The sequence below is a fragment of the Ctenopharyngodon idella genome, chromosome 5, assembly GCF_019924925.1.
Source record: "Ctenopharyngodon idella isolate HZGC_01 chromosome 5, HZGC01, whole genome shotgun sequence".
In the NCBI taxonomy this organism is placed as follows: domain Eukaryota; kingdom Metazoa; phylum Chordata; class Actinopteri; order Cypriniformes; family Xenocyprididae; genus Ctenopharyngodon; species Ctenopharyngodon idella.
This window is the reverse complement of record NC_067224.1, coordinates 10002880-10024367: the sequence shown is the minus strand read 5'-3', so window position 1 is coordinate 10024367 and position 21488 is coordinate 10002880. Positions and strand designations below refer to the sequence as shown.

At 39.8% G+C, this 21488-nt stretch overlaps 1 long non-coding RNA gene across 2 annotated transcripts in view; it reads left to right on the top strand.

Annotated features, from left to right (window-relative positions):
• The window catches only part of LOC127512711 (uncharacterized), a 40058-nt gene extending 18953 nt beyond the window's left edge, over positions 1-21105 (top strand). The window contains exons 2-4 of one of the 2 annotated variants that reach the window (XR_007930250.1): positions 17689-17769; positions 17855-17957; positions 19817-21105. This is a non-coding gene — a long non-coding RNA (uncharacterized LOC127512711). Of the gene's footprint in view, positions 1-17688; positions 17958-19816 lie in introns of both variants that reach the window. The other variant, XR_007930249.1, reaches the window with a different exon arrangement.
• The last annotated feature ends 383 nt before the right edge of the window (positions 21106-21488 follow it).

Below are 21488 nucleotides of genomic sequence, written 5' to 3'. Positions count from 1 at the left end.
TATGTGTATTTAGTGTGTATTAGCGTTACCTATAGATCTGATCTCTAACATTAATTTGTCATACCATACAATCCGCCATCAAAATGATAAGTTTAATTATTGCAGCTGCTGTGAGAAAAGGCTATAAATGATCCGTCTCACATGCGATATAACCTACTAGCTGGGACTCGTTTACAGACGTGACGCAATGACGCAGAGAAAAACGGCTACATGCTCGAATTTCCCGCGAAAACCCACCAGTACCACCCGAATTATAAAACATTATTACAAGCTTACCGTTGTGAATCGGGCTAAGGTAAGGAGATTTTTGAACACTGGCTGGTTATGTACGGCGCTCAGCGTAAATGACTACACCCCCTTTGAAAAGTAACATTTTAAACAATATCTCAATAAACACAAAAACTATTTCCAAAATGCATCTGTTTAACTTATAACGTGAAAGTAAGGTTAATAATATAACTTAGATTACACATTTTTCAGTTTTACTCTAATTAGGGTGATGCAAAAATACACCCCACTGAAAGTCAAATGTCTAATTTAACAAGAATTCAACCACAGGTGAGTCTAATTATTCATTACACAGGTGTCTAGCAGATAGGTGACTATAAAAGAGTGTTAAAACCCTTTCCCATTTCATACTGTCAGCAATGGCACCACATGGAAGAGAAACGTCACAAGACCTGAGAAAGAAAATAATTTCTTTACACAAGAAAGGTGAAGGCTACAAGAAGATCAGCAAAGCTTTACTTATCAGTCAGAATACTATAGCAAAAATGGTACAAAAATTTAAAAAAGATGGAACTGCAACCATCTCACAGAGACGTCCAGGTCATCCACGGAAGTTAACACCTCGACAGGAGCGTCTTCTGATGAGAAGGGTTTAAGAAAATCGGCATGCAAGTTCACTGCAATTATATAAAGAAGTAGAAAGCCAAACTGGGGTGACTATTTCCCATGACATAATACGGCGTACTCTGCAGAGGAATGGCATGCATGGGTGCCGTCCACGAAAGAAGCCTCTCCTAAAGCCCAGGCACAAAAAAGCCTGCCTAGAGTTTGCCAGGGCCCATGCTGACAAAGATGAAGACTACTGAGAATCTATACTCTGGAGTGATGAGACCAAGATAAATGTTTTTGGAACTGATGGCTTCAAAACTGTATGGCGTCGCAAAGTCAAGTCAAGTCAAGTCACCTTTATTTATATAGCGCTTTTTACAATGTAGATTGTGTCAAAGCAGCTTTACATTGATAACTGGTACATTGTTTGGCTGCACAGCAGCTCTTAAAGAATAGTGTCAATGCAGGCAGATCAAAGCACTGTTGAATATCAAATGTCAAGTCAAGTGTCCCCAACTAAGCAAGCCAGAGGCGACAGCGGCAAGGAACCCAAACTCCATCAGGTGACGTCAGGTGGCAGACAAGTGGCAAATTGGTGTTAAAATGGAGAAAAAAACCTTGGGAGAAACCAGGCTTAGTCGGGGTGCCAGTTCTCCTCTGGCCAACAGTGCTTTGTTACAATTCAGGTTGCTATCATAAGTCCAATAGGATCGCAACATTAAAAGTATTTATTTCAGTTCCATCCAATTGAGGATCGTATTCATCACGCCGGTATGGACGGTTGTTGAGGAACTGTGTCGTGGCTGTCGTGTCGATGAGGCCCTCACAGTGGATGATCTAGTTGACTCAATCTCTGCTGATACGTCAGGGCTGCGTTGTGGTCGTGTCAAGGTGCAGGTCCTTGGTCTCACCTGGATACGGCCCGGATCCGGTTGACTACGGTGAACCTCGGGATAAACAGAAAGACTAATATTAGCGTAGATGCCATTCTTCTTCTGATGTAACAAGTACATCAGGTGTTATAGGAAGTGTTCCCGGTTCCGGCTGACCTAATTTATGCAGCCTAATAATCCTTTAACGGATTTGAAAATATAAATTGGTAATGTGTTATGTGTATGCCAGGTTAAAGAGATGCGTTTTTAGTCTAGATTTAAACTGACAGAGTGTGTCTGCTTCCCGAACAATGCTAGGAAGATTGTTCCAGAGTTTAGGTGCCAAATAGGAGAAGGATCTACCACCTGCAGTTGATTTTGATATTCTAGGTATTATCAGCTGGCCCGAATTCTGAGATCGCAATAGACGTGAAGGACTACAATGAATTAGGAGCTCGCTCAGGTACTGCGGAGCTAAACCATTTAGTGCTTTGTAAGTAATTAGCAAGATTTTAAAATCTATACGATGTTTAACAGGAAGCCAATGCAGTGTTGACAGAACTGGGCTAATATGGTCATACTTCCTGGTTCTAGTAAGAACTCTAGCTGCTGCATTTTGTACGAGCTGTAGTTTATTTATCAAGCGAGCAGAACAACCACCCAGTAGAGCATTACAGTAATCTAGCCTTGAGGTCATGAACGCATGAACTAACTGTTCTGCATTTTTCATTGAGAGCATATGTCGTAGTTTAGATATATTTTTAAGATGGAAGAATGCGGTTTTACAGATGCTAGTAACATGGCCTTCAAATGAAAGATTGGTATCAAAGAGCACACCCAGGTTCCTAACTGACAACGAAGACTTAACAGAGCAGCCATCAAGTGTTAGACAATATTCTAGGTTATTACGTGAAGAAGTTTTTGGTCCAAAAATTAGAATCTCTGTTTTTTCTGAATTTAGTAGTAGGAAATTACTGGTCATCCAATTTTTTATATCATCTATGCATTCCGTTAATTTTGTGAATTGGTAAGTTTTGTCAGGGCGCGAAGAAATATAGAGCTGAGTATCATCAGCGTAACAGTGAAAACTAACGCCATGCTTCCTAATGATATCTCCCAAGGGTAGCATGTACAGAGTGAACAGCAACGGTCCTAGTACTGAGCCTTGTGGTACTCCATATTGAACTTGTGATCGATATGACATGTCTTCGTTTACTACTACAAACTGATAACGGTCAGATAAGTATGATTTGAACCATGACAATGCAATTCCACTAATGCCAACATAATTTTCGAGTCTATTTAAAAGAATATTGTGATCAATAGTGTCAAATGCTGCACTAAGATCCAGTAACACTAATAGAGAGATACAACCACGATCTGATGATAAGAGCAAATCATTAGTAACTCTAATGAGAGCAGTCTCAGTACTATGGTACGGTCTAAATCCTGACTGGAAATCCTCACAGATACCATTTCTTTCTAAAAAGGAACATAGCTGTGATGATACTGCCTTTTCTAGTATTTTTGACAGAAAAGTGAGATTTGAGATCGGCCTGTAATTGACTAATTCTCAAGGATCAAGTTGTGGTTTTTTAATAAGAGGTTTAATAATATCCAGCTTAAAAGTTTTTGGTACGTATCCTAATGATAAAGATGAATTGACGATATTGAGAAGAGGGTCTATGACCTCTGGAAGCATTTCTTTCAATAGCTTAGTCGGTATAGGGTCTAACATACATGTTGTTGATTTTGATGATTTAACAAGTTTAGACAATTCTTCCAAAGAGGCAAAGGTGAGGAATACAAAGAAAAATGCATGGTGCCTACAGTGAAACATGGTGGTGGCAGTGTCCTTATGTGGGGCTGCATGAGTGCTGCTGGTGTCGGGGAGCTGCATTTCATTGATGGCATCATGAATTCACAGATGTACTGCTCTATACTGAAAGAGAAGATGCTACCATCACTCCGTGCCCTTGGTCGTCATGCACTTTTCCAAAATGACAATGATCCTAATCACACATCTAAGGCCACTGTTGGATTTCTAAAGAGGAACAGGGTGAAAGTGATCTAGATGTAGTAGTTTTTGTTGTGGGGTGTACTTATTTTTGCATCACCCTAATTAGAGTAAAACTAAAAAAAATGTGTAATTATTTTTTGTAAGTTATATTATTAACCTTACTTTCATGTTATAAGTTAAACAGATGTTATATTAAACTTAGTCTTGTCAACATTTTGGAAATAGTTTTTGTGTTCATTGAGATATTGTTTAAAATGTTACTTTTCAAAGGGGGTGTACTCATTTACGCTGAGCACTTTACATGCCGAAAGATTGAATTTGGATAATTTTTAACCCAAAAAAGTTACGGACAGCAGCTTTAAATCTATATTTTTTATTTAAAAATATATTTCATTGAGGCACGCTATTTACAACATATATTTATCAATATCACAAAAGATATTTTGACAAGAAAAATAAAAAATATTTTTTTCTGTATGAAAAAGTTTGATATATTATTCTGAAAAGAAAAGGGGGAAAAGCAATACGCAGTAAGTAGTACACTAGTATTCCATCTGAACATGGTGTACACATGCATGCTGCTGTGAGCCACAGTAACTGTTTCTTAGGAAGGGCTGTGGTGCCTGGCAGACCTTATGCATTTCTCAGAGGGAGGAGCAGTCTGAACAGGCAACACTGGTGCCTGCTGGCCCCTTTACCTCTCCTACTTTCATGAGAAAGCTAAAAGCTGAATGCACACAGCATTTGGAGAGAGTAATATAATTGAAATAAGAATTTAAGATGACACACTTTAAGAGAGAAATGTAAAAATGGCCATCTGGCCCCATGAAAGATGAAAACTGGCAACAGATAGACGGAAGCACAGAGTGCAGACACCAGTGAACTGACTAGCTGTGGTCATTATCGCGTGCTACACAAGCAAAGGCGGTCAAACTCCAACGGCTGTGGTGTGTGATTCATCCCTCTCATAAAATATTTAAGCATCCGTGCTCTTTTTTTATTTTCTTCCAAGGAAACCATCCAGTATAAATAACTTTAAAGCAATCCCTTTTTGAAACTTTAAAGCATTTTTTTAGACATTTAAGCAGTTCAATAGAACAGGAAAGGGGGCACAGAAGTTTTAGTGGGGTCATGGTAGAGTTTTCATAGGCCTAACATTAATGTTTGCCAAAAAAAGAAAAGAAAAGAAAAAATTTGACTTAATAAATCAAAATAGTTTGATTTTAAGTTTTCTGGCTTTTAGTCTACTTCTGTTAGTTTTGAGGCTATTTATGCTAGTTTATTTGTAAATAAACATCCCAACTTATAGTTTCAATTAGGAATACACAGGAATATCACAGGAGAGAAACTATTTTGTCAAATTTCTTAGACTTTTGTTTGTTGTGAAAAAAAAAATATATATATATATCATCATAATAATACTATCCAAAGCGACTTACATATACTGTAGCTTAAAGGCCCCAATATACTTAAAACGAAATCGAAGAACGAACTGATGTGACATCATTTTTGATGTGACGTCATTCGTTTTGTGTTCGTTTTGGTAATTCAAAACTATGGAGCCCCAGACATGACATGCAGAAAAAAAAAAAAAAAAAAGGCTACATCGTGCGCACGATTTACTAATTCGTTCCCTCGATTTACTATTTCGTTCCCTTGATTCATAAATCAGGCGCATGATTTATAAATCGAGGGAACGAAATAGTAAATCGTGCGCACGATTTAGTAAATCGAGCTAACGAATTAGTAAATCGTGCGCACGATTTAGTAAATCGAGGGAACGAATTAGTAAATCGTGTGCACGATTTAATTTTTTTTTTTCTTGCATGTCATGTGCGGGGCTCCGTACAAAACGGCTTGCCAAAGCGAACTTTCAGGAAAAGTTTGCTCCAGCTGCAAAACACCTTTGTACATTGGGCCAAGTAGCACGTCCGTTCTGCGCCTGTGTAAGATGAAATGTCTTTCCGTACCAGTAGGTGGCAGTAGTTGAACAGCCAATCAGAATGATCAGATGACCCGACGGACCGACGAGCTCTGACGCCGATTCAACACGTCGAATCGGTCGAAAAAAAAAAAGCCAAGGGCTTTTTGAGGACCAACTTCAGCCGACGGTGTGGAACACACTGAGAAAACTTAGTCAGCCGACCGTCGGCTTGGTGTGTTCCTCGGGGCAACTTTGGACCCAGATGCTGCTGACATGAGCCAACCTGCTTTCGTCACCACTAGTTCGTCGGCGTCGGCTTGGTGTGTTCCGGGCTTGAGGAATATATTTTAACGACAGTAACATAAGAATTGTGGCAAAACAAAGTTACATAATTGGCTAGAAAAGTACAAGCTAGGGCACAGATTAAAGAAATAATAATAAATTAAACTGAATGCAAGTTTTTATCTGACACATACTGCTTCTTTGCTAACTTTTTTTTTTTTTTTTTGTCACATGTCAGTGTAGCATTTGTTGATACATGGCATATTACTCTTAGATTGTGACAGGCTTGGCATCAAACATTGTCATGTACATGATTAAGCATTAACCTGCACAGTTCCAGAGAGACATGTACACCTAACTAAACCCAACATCACATTTCTTATCTGCATCCACCTGGAAGAATGATTGACACCTACATAGATTGCTCAGTCTGTTTCTATTGTGGAAATACAGAAGCTATGGATAAAGAATTTAAAACCTTGTGCTTATGCCTTCGTTCGCATTGGGATTAGACTTATCTGGTATGGTGAGCATAACTCTTATGTAAAACCATCTGAAATGAAAGGTGCCAATCATAAACAGTTTTATATTTCTCACACTGCCATCTCATACTATAGATCACTATTACATTGTGTCAGCCTATGAGCCAGTTATGAAACAGCATATAATTTGGACTCTTAACCAACTTAAAAATGTATGGTTGTCATTGCATTGCATAACAAAATGTCAAACCAAAAGGCATGCATTTTAACAAAAGATAGCACAAAAGCCTGCATTTCACAAAAAGAAGATTGTTTTGGATGCTTCTGTTTGGCATGTTAGTGGATCATGTTCAAAATCAATGTAATGAACCACACCTATGGTTACTCTACTGGGCAGCTGAGTCATACATCCAATAAAAAAACATTAATGATTAAATGTCAAAAATTGGCTCAGAAAAATGAAATTAGTTCTGAGAGAAGTTCAAGTATTTATTTGCAGATAACACTTTAAATAATATCTAATGATGAATAATGATATCTAATTATCTATAATATCTAGCTCAAAAAGTATTTGAACACTATATGTCACACTTAAAAATGTCTGATTGTCATTTATAAGGCTTTTTTATTATTATTTTTAAGTGTGATTTGTGTCCAAGTACATTTTTGGGCTACTGCAGATTATGATGTAAATTATGAAGACACTGTAAAATAGAATTACAATTTAAAAAATATGTTGCTATTTGAAAAAGGAAAATGAATTCTGTTTGTCAAACAGATGATTCCAGGAGGCATTTTATGGCTTCTCATGAAGCGCTTCCTGATTGGCTGTTCGAGACACACCCACTCTTCTGTACTTGTCCAGTTCTGAATGAGCTATGACCTGCTAACACTGTTCAAAGGGCACATTCACAGAGCCACGGGAACAGAACAGAGAAAAAATACACCCAATCACTCAAACACAAACAACAGTCTTATCAAATGTCTCTTTATTTCATGTTCTCAGTGCAGAAAAGAACTGACTGATGCTTTTACCTCAATATCTGAGTGTTATTTAAAGACCTAAGAAGAGAGTACATTGGGAAAGTGGTTTGTTTATATTGTGACTTGGTGATGTGTGCATGTGAGGTTGAATAACTCTCTGAGACATATCCTCAGTTACTCCATTATTAAAGTTACAGAGGCAGAGTCTTACATAAAGGGCTTTGTTTATGTAACCGGAGCAAACTTTTCAAATATCATCTTGAATTTTTAATACCCTACTACAGTTGTGTAAAAATGTCTGAAAAAACTCTTGGCAGTACAATCAAATAATGAGTCAAGAACATTCTTAAATTCATACTAAAATGCATTTTTAGAGTGCACTACCTTTGGAGAAATGTTCTAAAAAGTCTTCAGTCAGTAAGTAAGTAAACAAACAAAAATACAAACATTAACAGGTGGCATTGACATGAATGTTGCCATAAGTATTCATTTCTTTTGATTGTGAATTCTGTTGACATTTATGTAATGTCAAACACTCCATTTACCCATCAACTAAATTTTGTTGAACAGTGATTGAGTGTTTGTATGTTCATCTCACATTGGCTTCCTCTTCACCCTGAAGTAAATAACATCTGCTAGCATAGATTTCTGACACTAATAAATATTTATGAATATACTCCAAAGGCTGATAAAAAAGCACTCAAAACCGGATCCAGCAAATGGGTTTTACTCTAACTGGAAAAAGAGCTTGCAAATCAACTAGTCTGCTGTCTTACATTTTAAAGCAGTAGAGCACATCAAGTGCTAATGCAAGAACAGATATCAGAACTATGACATCTGCTAAGTCTAAGTAAAAATGTTTTTTTACTTTTAATTGAAATAAATATGAATACAAAGTGTCATTATTGTATTAATTTCAGCGTGACAATGTAGTATTTGCAAGGTATTTCAAGTTTTATAAAATTTTGTTTTATTTTATTTTATTATTTTTTCCACTGACTACATCCACATACCATGAAAGGTATCTAATACTGTGCGACTTCAACCAACTGTTCTGACTCTCCAAGACAGCTTGTTTTTGACTGTCTGCACATTACATCTGCTACAGAGCCCTATGCATACTAAGTAGCCCATCAGGTTGGAGCGGAGCCCTGTGTGTTATGGTTGGAGATAGAAGGCTTCAGATTGCTAGCACAGAGCGTGTGTGGGCGGGCTTTTGAAAAGCAAAACAAGGTCGCTTGGGAACATTTGGTACGCTTCATGTTCTTGTCAACTAGTGGTAATAGAGCGTGTTGAGTCATCATACAAAAACTGTCTGTCATGAAGATCTCTTCTGCGCAGAAGCAGAGAAATTGGGAAAGACTGAGATCAAATGCATTCGTGAACATCTGATGTGCATCGTGCTTGACAGCATATACAGTATTGTAGCATGCACAACTTGTGTATAGTGTTTTGGCCCATCTTATGTTATGACATGTTTATGAAAAAGTACAAAGGTCATCCGTACAAAGTATTAATTATTATCCACAAATTTTTTTTGAGGGAATATATATATATATATATATATATATTTAGTCAAATATTGTTGACTAATAATTATTAAAGCACCTTGTTCTTATTGCTCATTTTAGCTTGTTTTAGTTATGCATTTCAACAATCATTCAGTTTCTGTCAACTTGTTTGGGATATCTTTTTAAAAAAATGCAGAAAAAAAGCTGTTCCCTGGCGTCAAGCCACTGTATAAAACATTGGCCTTGAAACTTGCCCCAGAATGTGGAATTCAATGTTTATTTTTATCCCTAAAAACATTGGTCAAGTTTCTTTCTGAATTAGACATAAAGCATACAAAGATCATCTTTGGAATAAAGTTAAACTTGACTGTGTTCAGAGTAGAAATACTAGCTAACTCCTTACTGAATACTGTGTAGTATACAGTAGGCCTATACAGTGTGCTATAGCTATTAACATTAAAGGGTTAGTTCACCCAAAAATGAAAATAATGTCATTTATTACTCACCCTCATGTTGTTCCACACCTGCAAGACCTTCGTTCATCTTCGGAACACAAATTAAGATATATCCAAGAGGTATATGACTCATCCATAGACAGCAATATAATCAACACTTTCAAAGTCCAGAAAGGTATTAAAGACATTGTTAAACCGTTGACGTGACTGCAGTGGTTCAACCTTAATTTTATGAAGTGACAAGAATAATTTTTGTGAGCAAAAAACAAAACAAAAATAACGACTTTATTTAACAATATCTTCTCTTCTGTGTCATTCTCATACGTTGTTTACGCCCAGCACTTCCAGGTTCTACGTCAGAACACCGACTCTTTATTGGCCGGCTCCTGCATCAGAAACACATGCATGCGTTGTGCTGCTCACATGTGCAGTTTTGGCCAATACTGAGCCGGCATTCGGACGTAAACATGGAAGCCTTCACTGTGCTTACTGCATCACCTTCGTAAGTAGGCCTATAATGACAGGGAAGAGAAGATAACATTGAATGAAGTCATTATTTTTGTTTCGTTTTTGCTCACAAAAAGTATTCTTCGTAAAACTATTTGCTTTGTAAAAGTAAGGTTGAACCACTGCAGTCATGTCGATGGTTTAATGATGTCTTTAGTATCTTTCTAGACCCCGAAATTGTTGATTATATTGCTGTCTATGGACGAGTCATATACCTCTCAGATTTCATCAAAAATATCTTATATTTGTGTTCTGAAGATGAACGAAGGTCTTACAGGTGTGGAACGACATGAGGGTGAGTAATTAATGACAGAATTTTCATTTTTAGGGGAAATAACGCTTGAACTACAAATGTTTAAAGTAGCATGCCATACTATTATCACATGCCATTGGGTGTGATTTATTTAAAATAAATACACTTAGTTTGTATTTTAATGTAATTTTGTGTAGAATTTTTGAATGTAAAAATTTCTCATGGGTCTGCCAACTTTTTGTTAAATATCACACCTGTAATTACCTTCAGTTCATTCGTCACACTAGAAAAGTCGAGCTTGCATTACAGTTTCTTTCAGTATACTTTTTTTTTTGTATCCTGCACATTTAATAACAAAAATAGTATTAAATATAGTAGGTCATGGGCATGGTCATGAGCATGCATACACAAAATTTGTAAACTGTGTAGTACACATAATATATGCTGCAGAAATAGTAAGAGTTTTCTGTTCTGTATGTTAAACCAATATTATCTGTGCTTTAAATTCTATGAAATTCTATAAAAATTCATAAATGACATCTGTATGCATTACAGCACAATTTTCTGGAAAGCTGTAGAACACTTTCTTTTAGTGTCCAAAATATAAGTTTCAGGTAGAACATCAAAGTGGTTTCAAAAAATGCAAGATCACCCAGTGTTTGAGATAATACTTGTTTTGTTATAATGTCAAACTGATATTTGGCATCAATTTTACTAAAATTTTGTCATAACACCAACGGAGCAGCTAAATCTGAGATTAATGTGAATCCACTGGGGTTCAACATCTGTTTTCCTAATAAACTCACAATGTTACTTTTTACTTTTCTCTCTCTCTCACCCCTCCACACCGGTCACTCTCCTCCCATGCTACTTCAACTCTTTTCTGACCTGGGACTGGTTCTGCAAGTGAGGCAAAAATAGCAGTAATGGTTTCACCAGAAATCCCCTGCCATATGTCTGAAGATGGTAAATCTATAAGTCGATTTTTGTTTCAAATATCAATGACACAAAGAGCATCATTCTTGCATGACCAAATGATCTGCGTTGTACGAAGTCTATACTATTACTGTGTGGTAACAATTGCCTCATTTATTTCTAATTTTTTTGCTCATATGGATATTTTAAGTGAAACATCCGAGACAAAGTTGCTTAAATCATAACTGAAAACCCCACTGAAGCCTTCTGAGCTATGAAAAAGCAACATTGTTTCCTCTGGACCAACATATAACAGAAAAGCCTTGGCAATGCAATGAAAGTCCCTTCATCTCACAAGTGAGTACTGAGTAAATCAAAACTCTTTGATCTAATTTGAAGTTCCAGACCCTGCCAGTTCACTCCAGTCCCATGACATGGCTGTTTTTTTTTCTGCAGAGAAAATCATTTACATTTGACAAAGCATTTTTTGTGAATAACAACTAAGTTGCATTAAAATGCATTTTTAGCCAATACTGGTACATGTCTATGCCCACACAGACTCTGCAGCAGATGTTAACCCTACAGCTTAGCTCGCTGGGTAATTTCACAGCACAGAATTCTTATAGATTATAATATAATATATAATAATATAACACTATCTGTATATAATTTACATTTATTATTATTATTATTATTATTATTATTATTATCTTCTCCTTGAACCGCCACCTTAACGTGGTGGAGGGGTTTAAGTGCCCGAATGATCCTAGGAGCTATGTTGTCGGGGGCTATATGCCCCTGGTAGGGTCTCCCAAGGCAAACAGGTACTGGGTGACGGGTCAGACAAAGAGCGGTTCAGAAGCCCCTTATGAAAAGGTTAAAAACAAGGTCCGTTACGTCGCCCGGTATGGCGCAACCGGGGCCCCACCCTGGAGCCAGGCCCGGGGTTGGGGTTCGCATGCGAGCGCCTGGTGGCCGGGTCTTACCCCACGGGGCCCGGCCGGGCACACCCCGAAGAAGCGACGTGGGGCCGACCTCCTGTGGGCCCACCACCTGCAGGGGGACCGTAGGGGGCCGGTGCATTGTGGATTGGGCGGCAGTCGAAGGCAGAAGCCTCGGCGACCCAATCCCCGGACGCGGAATCTGGTGCTAGGGACATGGAATGTCAACTCGCTGGGGGGGAAGGAGCCGGAGCTTGTGCGGGAGGTAGAGAGGTACCACTAGAGATAGTCGGGCTCACCTCTACGCACAGTTTGGGCTCTGGAACCCAACTCCTCGAGAGAGGGTGGACTCTCCACTACTCTGGAGGTGCCCGCCGTGAGAGGCGGCGGGCTGGTGTGGGCTTGCTCATAGCCCCCCTGCTTAGCCGCCATGTGTTGGAGTTTACCCCGGTGAATGAGAGGGTCTCTTCCCTGCGCTTTCGGGTTGGGGATAGGTCTCTCACTGTCGTTTGTGCCTACGGACCGAATGGCAGTGCAGAGTCCCCGGCCTTCTTGGAGTCTCTGGGAGGGGTGCTGGAAAGTGCTCCGACTGGGGACTCCGTCGTTCTACTGGGGGACTTCAACGCTCACGTGGGCAACGACAGTGACACCTGGAGGGGCGTGATTGGTAGGAACGGCCCCCCTGATCTGAACTCGAGTGGTGTTCTGTTATTGGACTTCTGTGCTAGTCACGGTTTGTCCATAACGAACACCATGTTCAAGCATAAGGGTGTCCATCAGTGCACGTGGCACCAGGACACCCTAGGCCGGAGGTCGATGATCGACTTTGTGGTTGTTTCATCGGGCCTCTGTCCGTATGTCTTGGACACTCGGGTGAAGAGAGGGGCGGAGCTGTCAACTGATCACCACCTGGTGGTGAGTTGGATCCGATGGTGAGGGAGGAAGCTGGACAGACTTGGCAGACCCAAACGTACTGTGAGGGTCTGTTGGGAACGTTTGGCAAAGCCCCCTATCAGAGAGATCTTCAACTCCCACCTCCGGCAGAGCTTCGACCGGATCCTGAGGGAGGTTGGAGACATGGAGTCCGAGTGGACCATGTTCTCCGCCTCCATTGTCGACGCGGCCGTTCGGAACAGTGGCCGTAAGGTCTCCGGTGCCTGTCGTGCGGCAATCCCCGAACTCGGTGGTGGACACCGGAAGTAAGGGGGCTGCCTTGGTTGACACGCCTCTGCAGCATCGCATGGCGGTTGGGGACAGTGCCCCTGGTTTGGCAGACCGGGGTGGTGATCCCTCTTTTCAAGAAGGGGGACCGGAGGGTGTGTTCCAACTATAGGGGGATCACACTCCTCAGCCTCCCTGGAAAAGTCTATGCCAGGGTACTGGAGAGGAGAATTCGGCCGATAGTTGAACATCGGATCCAGGAGGAACAATGCGGTTTTCATCCCGGTCGTGGAACACTGGACCAGCTCTATAGCCTCTTCAGGGTGCTAGAGGTTTCATGGGAGTTTGCCCAACCAGTCCACATGTGCTTTGTGGATTTGGAAAAGGCATTCGACCGTGTCCCTCGCGGCGCCCTGTGGGGGGTGCTCTGGGCCCTCTGCTAAGGACTGTCCGGTCCCTGTACGACCAGAGCAGGAGCTTGGTTCGCATTGCCGGCAGTAAGTCAGACCTGTTCCCGGTGCGTGTTGGACTCCGGCAGGGCTGCCCTTTGTCACCGGTCCTGTTCATTATCTTTATGGACAGGATTTCTAGGCGCAGCCAGGGGCCGGAGGGAGTCTGGTTTGGGGACCATAGGATCTCGTCGCTGCTTTTTGCAGATGATGTTGTCCTGTTGGCGCCATCAAACCAGGACCTTCAGCGTGCACTGGGACGGTTTGCAGCCGAGTGTGAAGCGGCTGGGATGAGAATCAGCACCTCCAAGTCCGAGGCCATGGTTCTCAGCCGGAAAAGGGTGGCTTGTCCCCTTCAGGTTGGTGGAGTAGTCCTGCCCCAAGTGGAGGAGTTTAAGTATCTTGGGGTCTTGTTCACGAGTGAGGGAAGGATGGAGCGGGAGATTGACAGGCGGATCGGTGCAGCTTCTGCAGTAATGCGGTCGATGTACCGGTCCATCGTGGTGAAGAAGGAGCTGAGCTGTGGGGCGAAGCTATCGATTTACAGGTCAATCTACGTTCCAACTCTCACCTATGGTCATGAGCTTTGGGTCATGACCAAAAGAATGAGATCCCGGATACAAGCGGTCGAAATGAGTTTCCTCCGTAGGGTGGCTGGGCGCTCCCTTAGAGATAGGGTGAGGAGCTCGGTCACTCGGGAGGAGCTCAGAGTAGAGCCGCTGCTCCTCCACATCGAGAGGAGCCAGCTGAGGTGGCTCGGGCATCTGTTTCGGATGCCTCCTGGACGCCTCCCTGGGGAGGTGTTCCGGGCATGTCCCACCGGGAGGAAGCCCCGGGGAAGACCTAGGACACGCTGGAGGGACTATGTCTCTCGGCTGGCCTGGGAACGCCTCGGAGTCCCCCTGGAAGAGCTGGAGGAAGTGTCTGGGGAGAGGGAAGTCTGGGCGTCTCTGCTTAGACTGCTGCCCCCACGACCTGGTCACGGATAAGCGGAAGAAAATGAATGAATGAATGAATGAATGAATAATAAAAAGTGCTCATATGCCATAGAATCACCTAGAACACATTCATTCCTTTTAACTCAATTTTCTCTGTCTGTCATAAATAAATATGGCATCATGTTTTTTTTAGCATACTTAATTTTGTTATCTAATGCAACTTTCCATCTACAGTGGATCCAAAATATATACAGTATGGACACTTATTTCAGACTTATGAATATTGTAATGCATGTAGGCATTTAAGAAGATGAATATGACATTGTCATGTTAAAATATTGATTGAGAGGCTTTAGAGTTTAGAATGTATTGTATGTGGTTTCTTTATATAGGCTTTGAGCCCATATAAGAGTGTGGTAAACATCCCAGAGTAAAAGTATTAATAGCAGTTGGTGTAAATGTACATAACATGGACATACCAAGGAGAGATCTTGGCATTGCTCCAAGCATCTGATTCAAAGAGACCCTGTATGCTGCGTTCCAGCATGTCTTCTGTGCATGTCATTGCATGTAAATTAAAAATATGATGCTGCCCCAGTTACCAGGTCTTGAGGTAATTGAATCTTCTGGTTTCAGAGAACTGAAAACAGCTAGGCAGGAAAGATTTTAAATATTCTATGAATGCAAAACTCAACATAACCTTCACAGATCTCTTCTCGTGGATCAATACTGTACAAACACACAGGGGAGACCAAGATTGGTTGGTTTTAAAATACTCTGACAACTATAATACATATGGCCACGAGAGCTGTCGTTCCAACCACACAAGTTTGCGAATGTTCATTTGAACTGTGGTTTCGGGAAACACCAAATTGTTGAACTATGTTAGTAACGACGGAACTTGCAACGTTAGTTGGCTAATGATGCTTTTGGGAAACGCACCCCAGGATAGTGGCCCTTCAGGAGCAGGATTGGACACCCCTGGTGTTATCCATAACAAAACTGAGTACAAAAATAGGAGGAAATATTACTTTATAAATAACTTATAATAAAATGTAAAGTGTCACATTGTGTAACACATCACACTGGAACATCCTTTTTAAGGTAATTTGTATTTTATTTAAAAAAAAAAAAAAAAAAAAAAAAAAAAAATTACTGTGAATGTGCATGTACTGTCCCATTAAATATCCACTCCAGTTAAAAATTTCACTGTTAATTATATGGTAATTCATCCTTTTTAATTCTAAAAGGCACATTTTTAATAACTGTTAAAAAGAAAATTTATATACTATTTTCTATGCTTTGATTGTCTTTTTTACTTTACAAAAATAAGTAGTTGTGTCCAAAATTTTGACTGATAATGTAAGTTTTGTATACATGTTTTTTGTCCTTGAGTTGCTGGTCTTGTGTCTTACCTCACACTGCAAGATGAAACAGTTCAACATAAAACATTCATATCAGTAATTTATAGCCATACTGTTATTTATGTTCTTTCCATGCCCATGTGCATATGCTATATCCTGATAAATACATTCTGTATGTAAAGTGATCTTTAGGAACTCCTCCTGTAGAAGTGAAGCAGAGGTCATGTGTTGCTTCCTGAGAGTCATAGATCCAAAACTGGGATCCTGCCTATAGAATAATAAGAATTTTCCATTTCATCATCATAACCCACTGGACCTCACTAGTGGGAACTCTGGGTGACTCTTACTGCATAATATTTTTTTCAGAAAGCAGGGTGGGCTGAAGAAGAACTTTAATACTTTTATGCTTAGTGTATAAAAATGCCGCACTACAACTTTAAAATTACGTTCATAGGAATGTTCCGAGTTCAAAGCTCTGACTTGACTTGACTTATGTTGAAAAGAAAATAATTTTGTTCCATCTTTGATTTTATAAGAGCATACACAAATCGTTTGTACAGCAATGCACTTACATTGCAGTGAGATTAATAGCGGAAAATGAACAGGGATCATCATTAAATGAAAATACATTTTCAGCATATTTTCAGCACCAAACATTCATTTTCAAGGACTTTACATAATAAGTTTTAATAATTAGTGATATAGAAACATGGAAAGTTACAGTTTATGCTGTATATATTATTATTATTATTTTTTTTTCATAAACTGTAGAGCATGGTGCTAGCAATGCCAAACACATACATTCAATCCCCAGGGAAAGCAAAAGTAATTAAAGCTGCAAGCAGTGATGAAAGGCCCTCGCACCCAGGGCACCTCACCACCACCCGTTGGCCTTAGGTAAATCTTCGCAATTTAATGTCGCAAAGGACTTTAGATTAGACTGACTATGAGACTAATATGATGCTGGTCTAATTAAAGCTCTAGTTCGTAAAGTACGTGTGGAAATGGCAAAAACTGCAAAAATTTTGCAAAGAAAATTAAAAATATCTCACTTCCTGTTGGGTTTTCAGATTTTGCACCCAGGGACTTTTTTGTAAGTATTGGGCAGTTACATGTCTACCAAATTTCATACTTGTATGTGAAACGTAGTGCGAAGGGTGCTTAATTGAAATTTTGTAGGTGGCACTATTGAGCCATTTTTCCACACCTAATTCTGAAACCCATATCGTAAATTTTCACCACTTTTGAAACGTGTGCAAAGTTTCATGAGTTTTCGAGCATGTTTAGGACCTCAAAAATGCGATTCATTTCAGAGAAGTGACCGAACAATTATAATAGGGTCCTCAAACAATATGTGTTCGGGCCCTAATAAAATAATAAAATGTATTCTGTATCTTGAACGCAATGTCAGTCACTTTGAATAAAAGCCTTTGCCAAATGCATGGATGTAAATGCATTTTAGAACATAAACCATTTGTTTAAGTGTGTACACTTTTAATCCATTTCTCCTTGATAAAGAAAATGAGGTTAATAATCAAAATAGTAGAAATTAAATTATTGTGAACACTTTAATGTTTGTTTTATAAATTATTTATTAAACATGATAAACATAATAAACACTAAAGTGCATTTGTATTATATGTAGATTCCTTATGTGAAACTTTATTCAAACCCCCAAAATAATTTTATTAAAACAGCAAAAAAATGTTTGCAAAATTTCCAATGACTTTATTGAACTGCAGAGACATTTTTGAACTTTGTCGCTTTGTGACTTACAGCAAATCTTGTTTTAGCAGGTCAGATGTACTTAGCATGACTGAACCCACTGGATTTCACACATATGGAGTCTTTACATGGATAAAGCAGAGGATAAGGTAAAGGAGAGGTTAGAGGAGAATTAACACAGCTCATCTCCTCACCTGTAAACCTGCTTTCACTCACTGACCCCACTCTCCACAGACGTGTACACAGATGGTCGGCTGATGCTAAAGACCACACACAAACCCTGAGCTGGAGGTGGAAGATGTAAACTTCAGTTGAATGCTTTGGCACAGAATATAAAGTAAGAGTGAAATGTTTATGGTAACTCAGCCTTGGAGTTTCTGACATCAAATGTCTGTTTAAGAATGGTGGTGTGAGAGAAGCAGCCCATGGTGATAAAAAAAGTGCAATTTCACCCAGTCATATCCAGCCAACTGCAAAGAGGAAATAGTTTGACTTTAGACATTGTTTACATACACTAGCAGTCAAGCATTTGGACACACTACAAACTGACTCCAGTCATCAAAACTATGAAATAACATGAATAGTTTTGATCGGTTTAATATTTTATCATTACTTTATTATTCCCATTATTCAATTTGAGCTATTATGTCAGCTCTGCACACTTAAGACATTCTCTCAACCAACTTCATGAGAAAGTTGCATTTAGGTTGCTTTTAGGGAATTTTTTTTTAAGTTCCATGTATGCTGGACACCTGTTGGCTGATTTTCTTTCACTATCTGGTCTAACAATACCATTCAAACGTTTGGAGTTAGTAAGATTTTTAAATGTTTTTTAAACAAGTCTCTTATTCTCACCAAGGCTGCATTTATTTGACCAAGAATACAGTACAACTTAAATATTGTTTAAGTTTACATAATAATGATAAATGCTTATATGTGTCTGATATATATCCCATTATGCCTGTTATGCTTATATCTTGTGTGTACAAAGTCCAAACTTCACAAAACTTTGTGACACTGTCACATAAAATACGTTTTACTGCTCTATTTATTACAATGATTTTATGTATAATAGAGTTTTAATTGGTTTACATGTTTTTTAGTCCATTTTTCCTCTTATTGGTTTTAATGTGTGTATGTCTTTAAATGAGTATGGGTCTGCCTGTCATGTGACTGATCACATGACAGGAATCAGGAGGTAAGCCAGTATAAAGGAGGAAGCATGGCAAACAAACTGGGTCATTAATCAAAGATCACAAGCTGGATTGTGGAGTTGTTTTTAAGGACTTACCATTCCAGCACACCACATCACTTTCATTGGATTATCACTTCTGTGGACTTTGTATATACACCGGTGGACACTTTCACATTGGGACTTTCAGCACGCTATTAGGACTCTTAAGGACTGTCTTAGGGTATGGTGCAAACGGACTCCATGCTCCATGCTCAAGTTTTTCTAGTTTTATTGTGTTGTTTTAAGTTCCTTGTGAATATTGTAAATACACTTTATTTAGTCATTTATGTTGTCTGTCTCATCTTTTTGAGCACTCATAACCTCTCACACAGTATAATCTGACCCCAATTTTAATCCATGTAAAATCGACCGATAGGGCCAATCGTTACATATGGTGGCCCGTACGGGGAATGTGTAAAGATTTTTTACGCTGAGTGTTTTAAGATAACGACAAACCAAGTTAATGCTGCTTCTTTTAATACATCTGCTGGTTTTAATGATGAACAGGTTTTACATCATTGTGAATGTGTACAGCTTCGTGCTGAGGTGGCTGCTCTTAAAAACCTTGTTTTAAAACTGGAGAAGGATTTTAAAGACTGTTGAAAGTAATCTTAACCGTGAACTGTATTTTAGAGAGGCTGTGGATTTTAAATTTGACAAAATGGAGGAATCAAAGGATGCCGTGGCGACACTAGAGAGAGAGGTCATCGACTGTTTTAAGAGGAGAGACAAGAAATGGGCGAAACAGCTGGAACAAAGGATCCAGAAACCGCCATCTCCCCTCCCACTGCGATGACCAGCCCAGTGCCTCCCACGTCGACCCCTGGCTTTCCTCCGGCCAACGATCCTACTGCCTCAACCACTTCACGGACAGTCAACAGAGCAACCGATGGAGAATTCTGCGCCACGACTCCAACTGGGCCAGACTTGGATACCATCTTCTCTATCCTTCCCTTCTCCAGACAGCAACTCATCAGTGGACAGGGTGATGACGACACTCTCCAGAGACTTTCCATCTTTCCCTCCACTCCACCGACCAATGGGATTGACGTGCGGGACCACCAAGGCGTGCTGTATCAGCGGATCCAGAAGGGGAACAACAACATTAAGATCCAGCTCGTCGTTCCCAGGGCCCTGATCCAGCAGACGGTGCAGCACTTCCATCAGAGGACAGCAGAGCGACATCATGGGCGGCTGAAGACAGTACTGCAGGTCCTGGAAGTTGCCTGGTGGCCCACGATCCGCAGCGACATCTGGAGATTCGTCAGCGACTGCAAGTCGTGTGGTGTGGAGACCAAGGAGTGAGCAGTCATCAACCCTAGCAGCAAACCACCTCATCATCCACCTCATCACCGTTTATCATCAACATCACCCACCAAAGAGACCCACAAGCCGGATAGGAGGAAAGGCCAGGGGGAGTGGCGTGCCAGGAAGGTTGGGTGCTTCAGGATCCTGGGGGGATTGGCGCCACCTGCCCAAGGACACCCAGGCTGGTATCGAATTCCACCTCTCTAGTGTTCCAATAGATTCCTACGGCAGACTAGTGCCTCTGTGGGAGGGCCTAGTTTTATCTAATTTATTATTTTTATTATTTATTTATTATTTATAATTCTAATTTAATATCTAAGACATTTTAAGACACACATTTGAGAGGATACCCAATACATGGATAATGGTTGACCGTACCTTTTTAAGGACTAGTTTCTTCCCCAAGGTGATGTAAGCTAAGGTGGGGGACTATGTGACACTGTCACATAAAATACATGTTTTACCGCTCTATTTATTACAATGATTTTATGTATAATAGAATTTAATTGGTTTACATGGTTTTTTTTTTTTTTGTCCATTTTTCCTCTTATTGGTTTTAATGTGTGTATGTCTTTAAATGAGTCTGGGTCTGCCTGTCATGTGACTGATCACATGACAGGAATCAGGAGGTAAGCCAGTATAAAGGAGGCAGCATGGCAGACAAACTGGGTCATTAATCAAAGACCACAAGCTGGATTGCAGAGTTGTTTTAAGGATTTACCATTCCAGCACACCACATCACTTTCATTGGATTATCACTTCTGTGGACTTTGTATATACACCAATGGACACTTTCACATTGGGACTTTCTACTAGGACTCTTAAGGACTGTTTTAGGGTATGGTGCAAACGGACTCCACGCTTTTAACAGCCTAAGTTTTTCTAGTTTTATTGTGTTGTTTTAAGTTCCTTGTGAATATTGTAAATACACTTTAGTCATTTATGTTGTCTGTCTCATCCTTTTTAAACATTCATAACCTCTGACACAGTATAATCTGACCCCAATTTTAATCTATGTAAAATCGACCGATAGAGCCGATCGTTACAACTTATGGGGAACAAGTCATTCTGAGCAAATATGCTTAGTTTTATGAATTTATGATGCTCGCGAGGTTAACAGCGATTTAAACTATCAACTGAAAGATGAAGGCTGTGATAGCCTACTAATGCTGGATAAAGAATCTTTTAAACCTTTTGTTTTCTATCAGTTTCCATCCCTTTGAATGGAAATAAATGCATAGGTCTAATTAATTTGTTTAACTATGGTGTACTGACAGTATAGTTTTATATAATTAGTGTACATACCCCTAGTATTGGTAGGTTTAG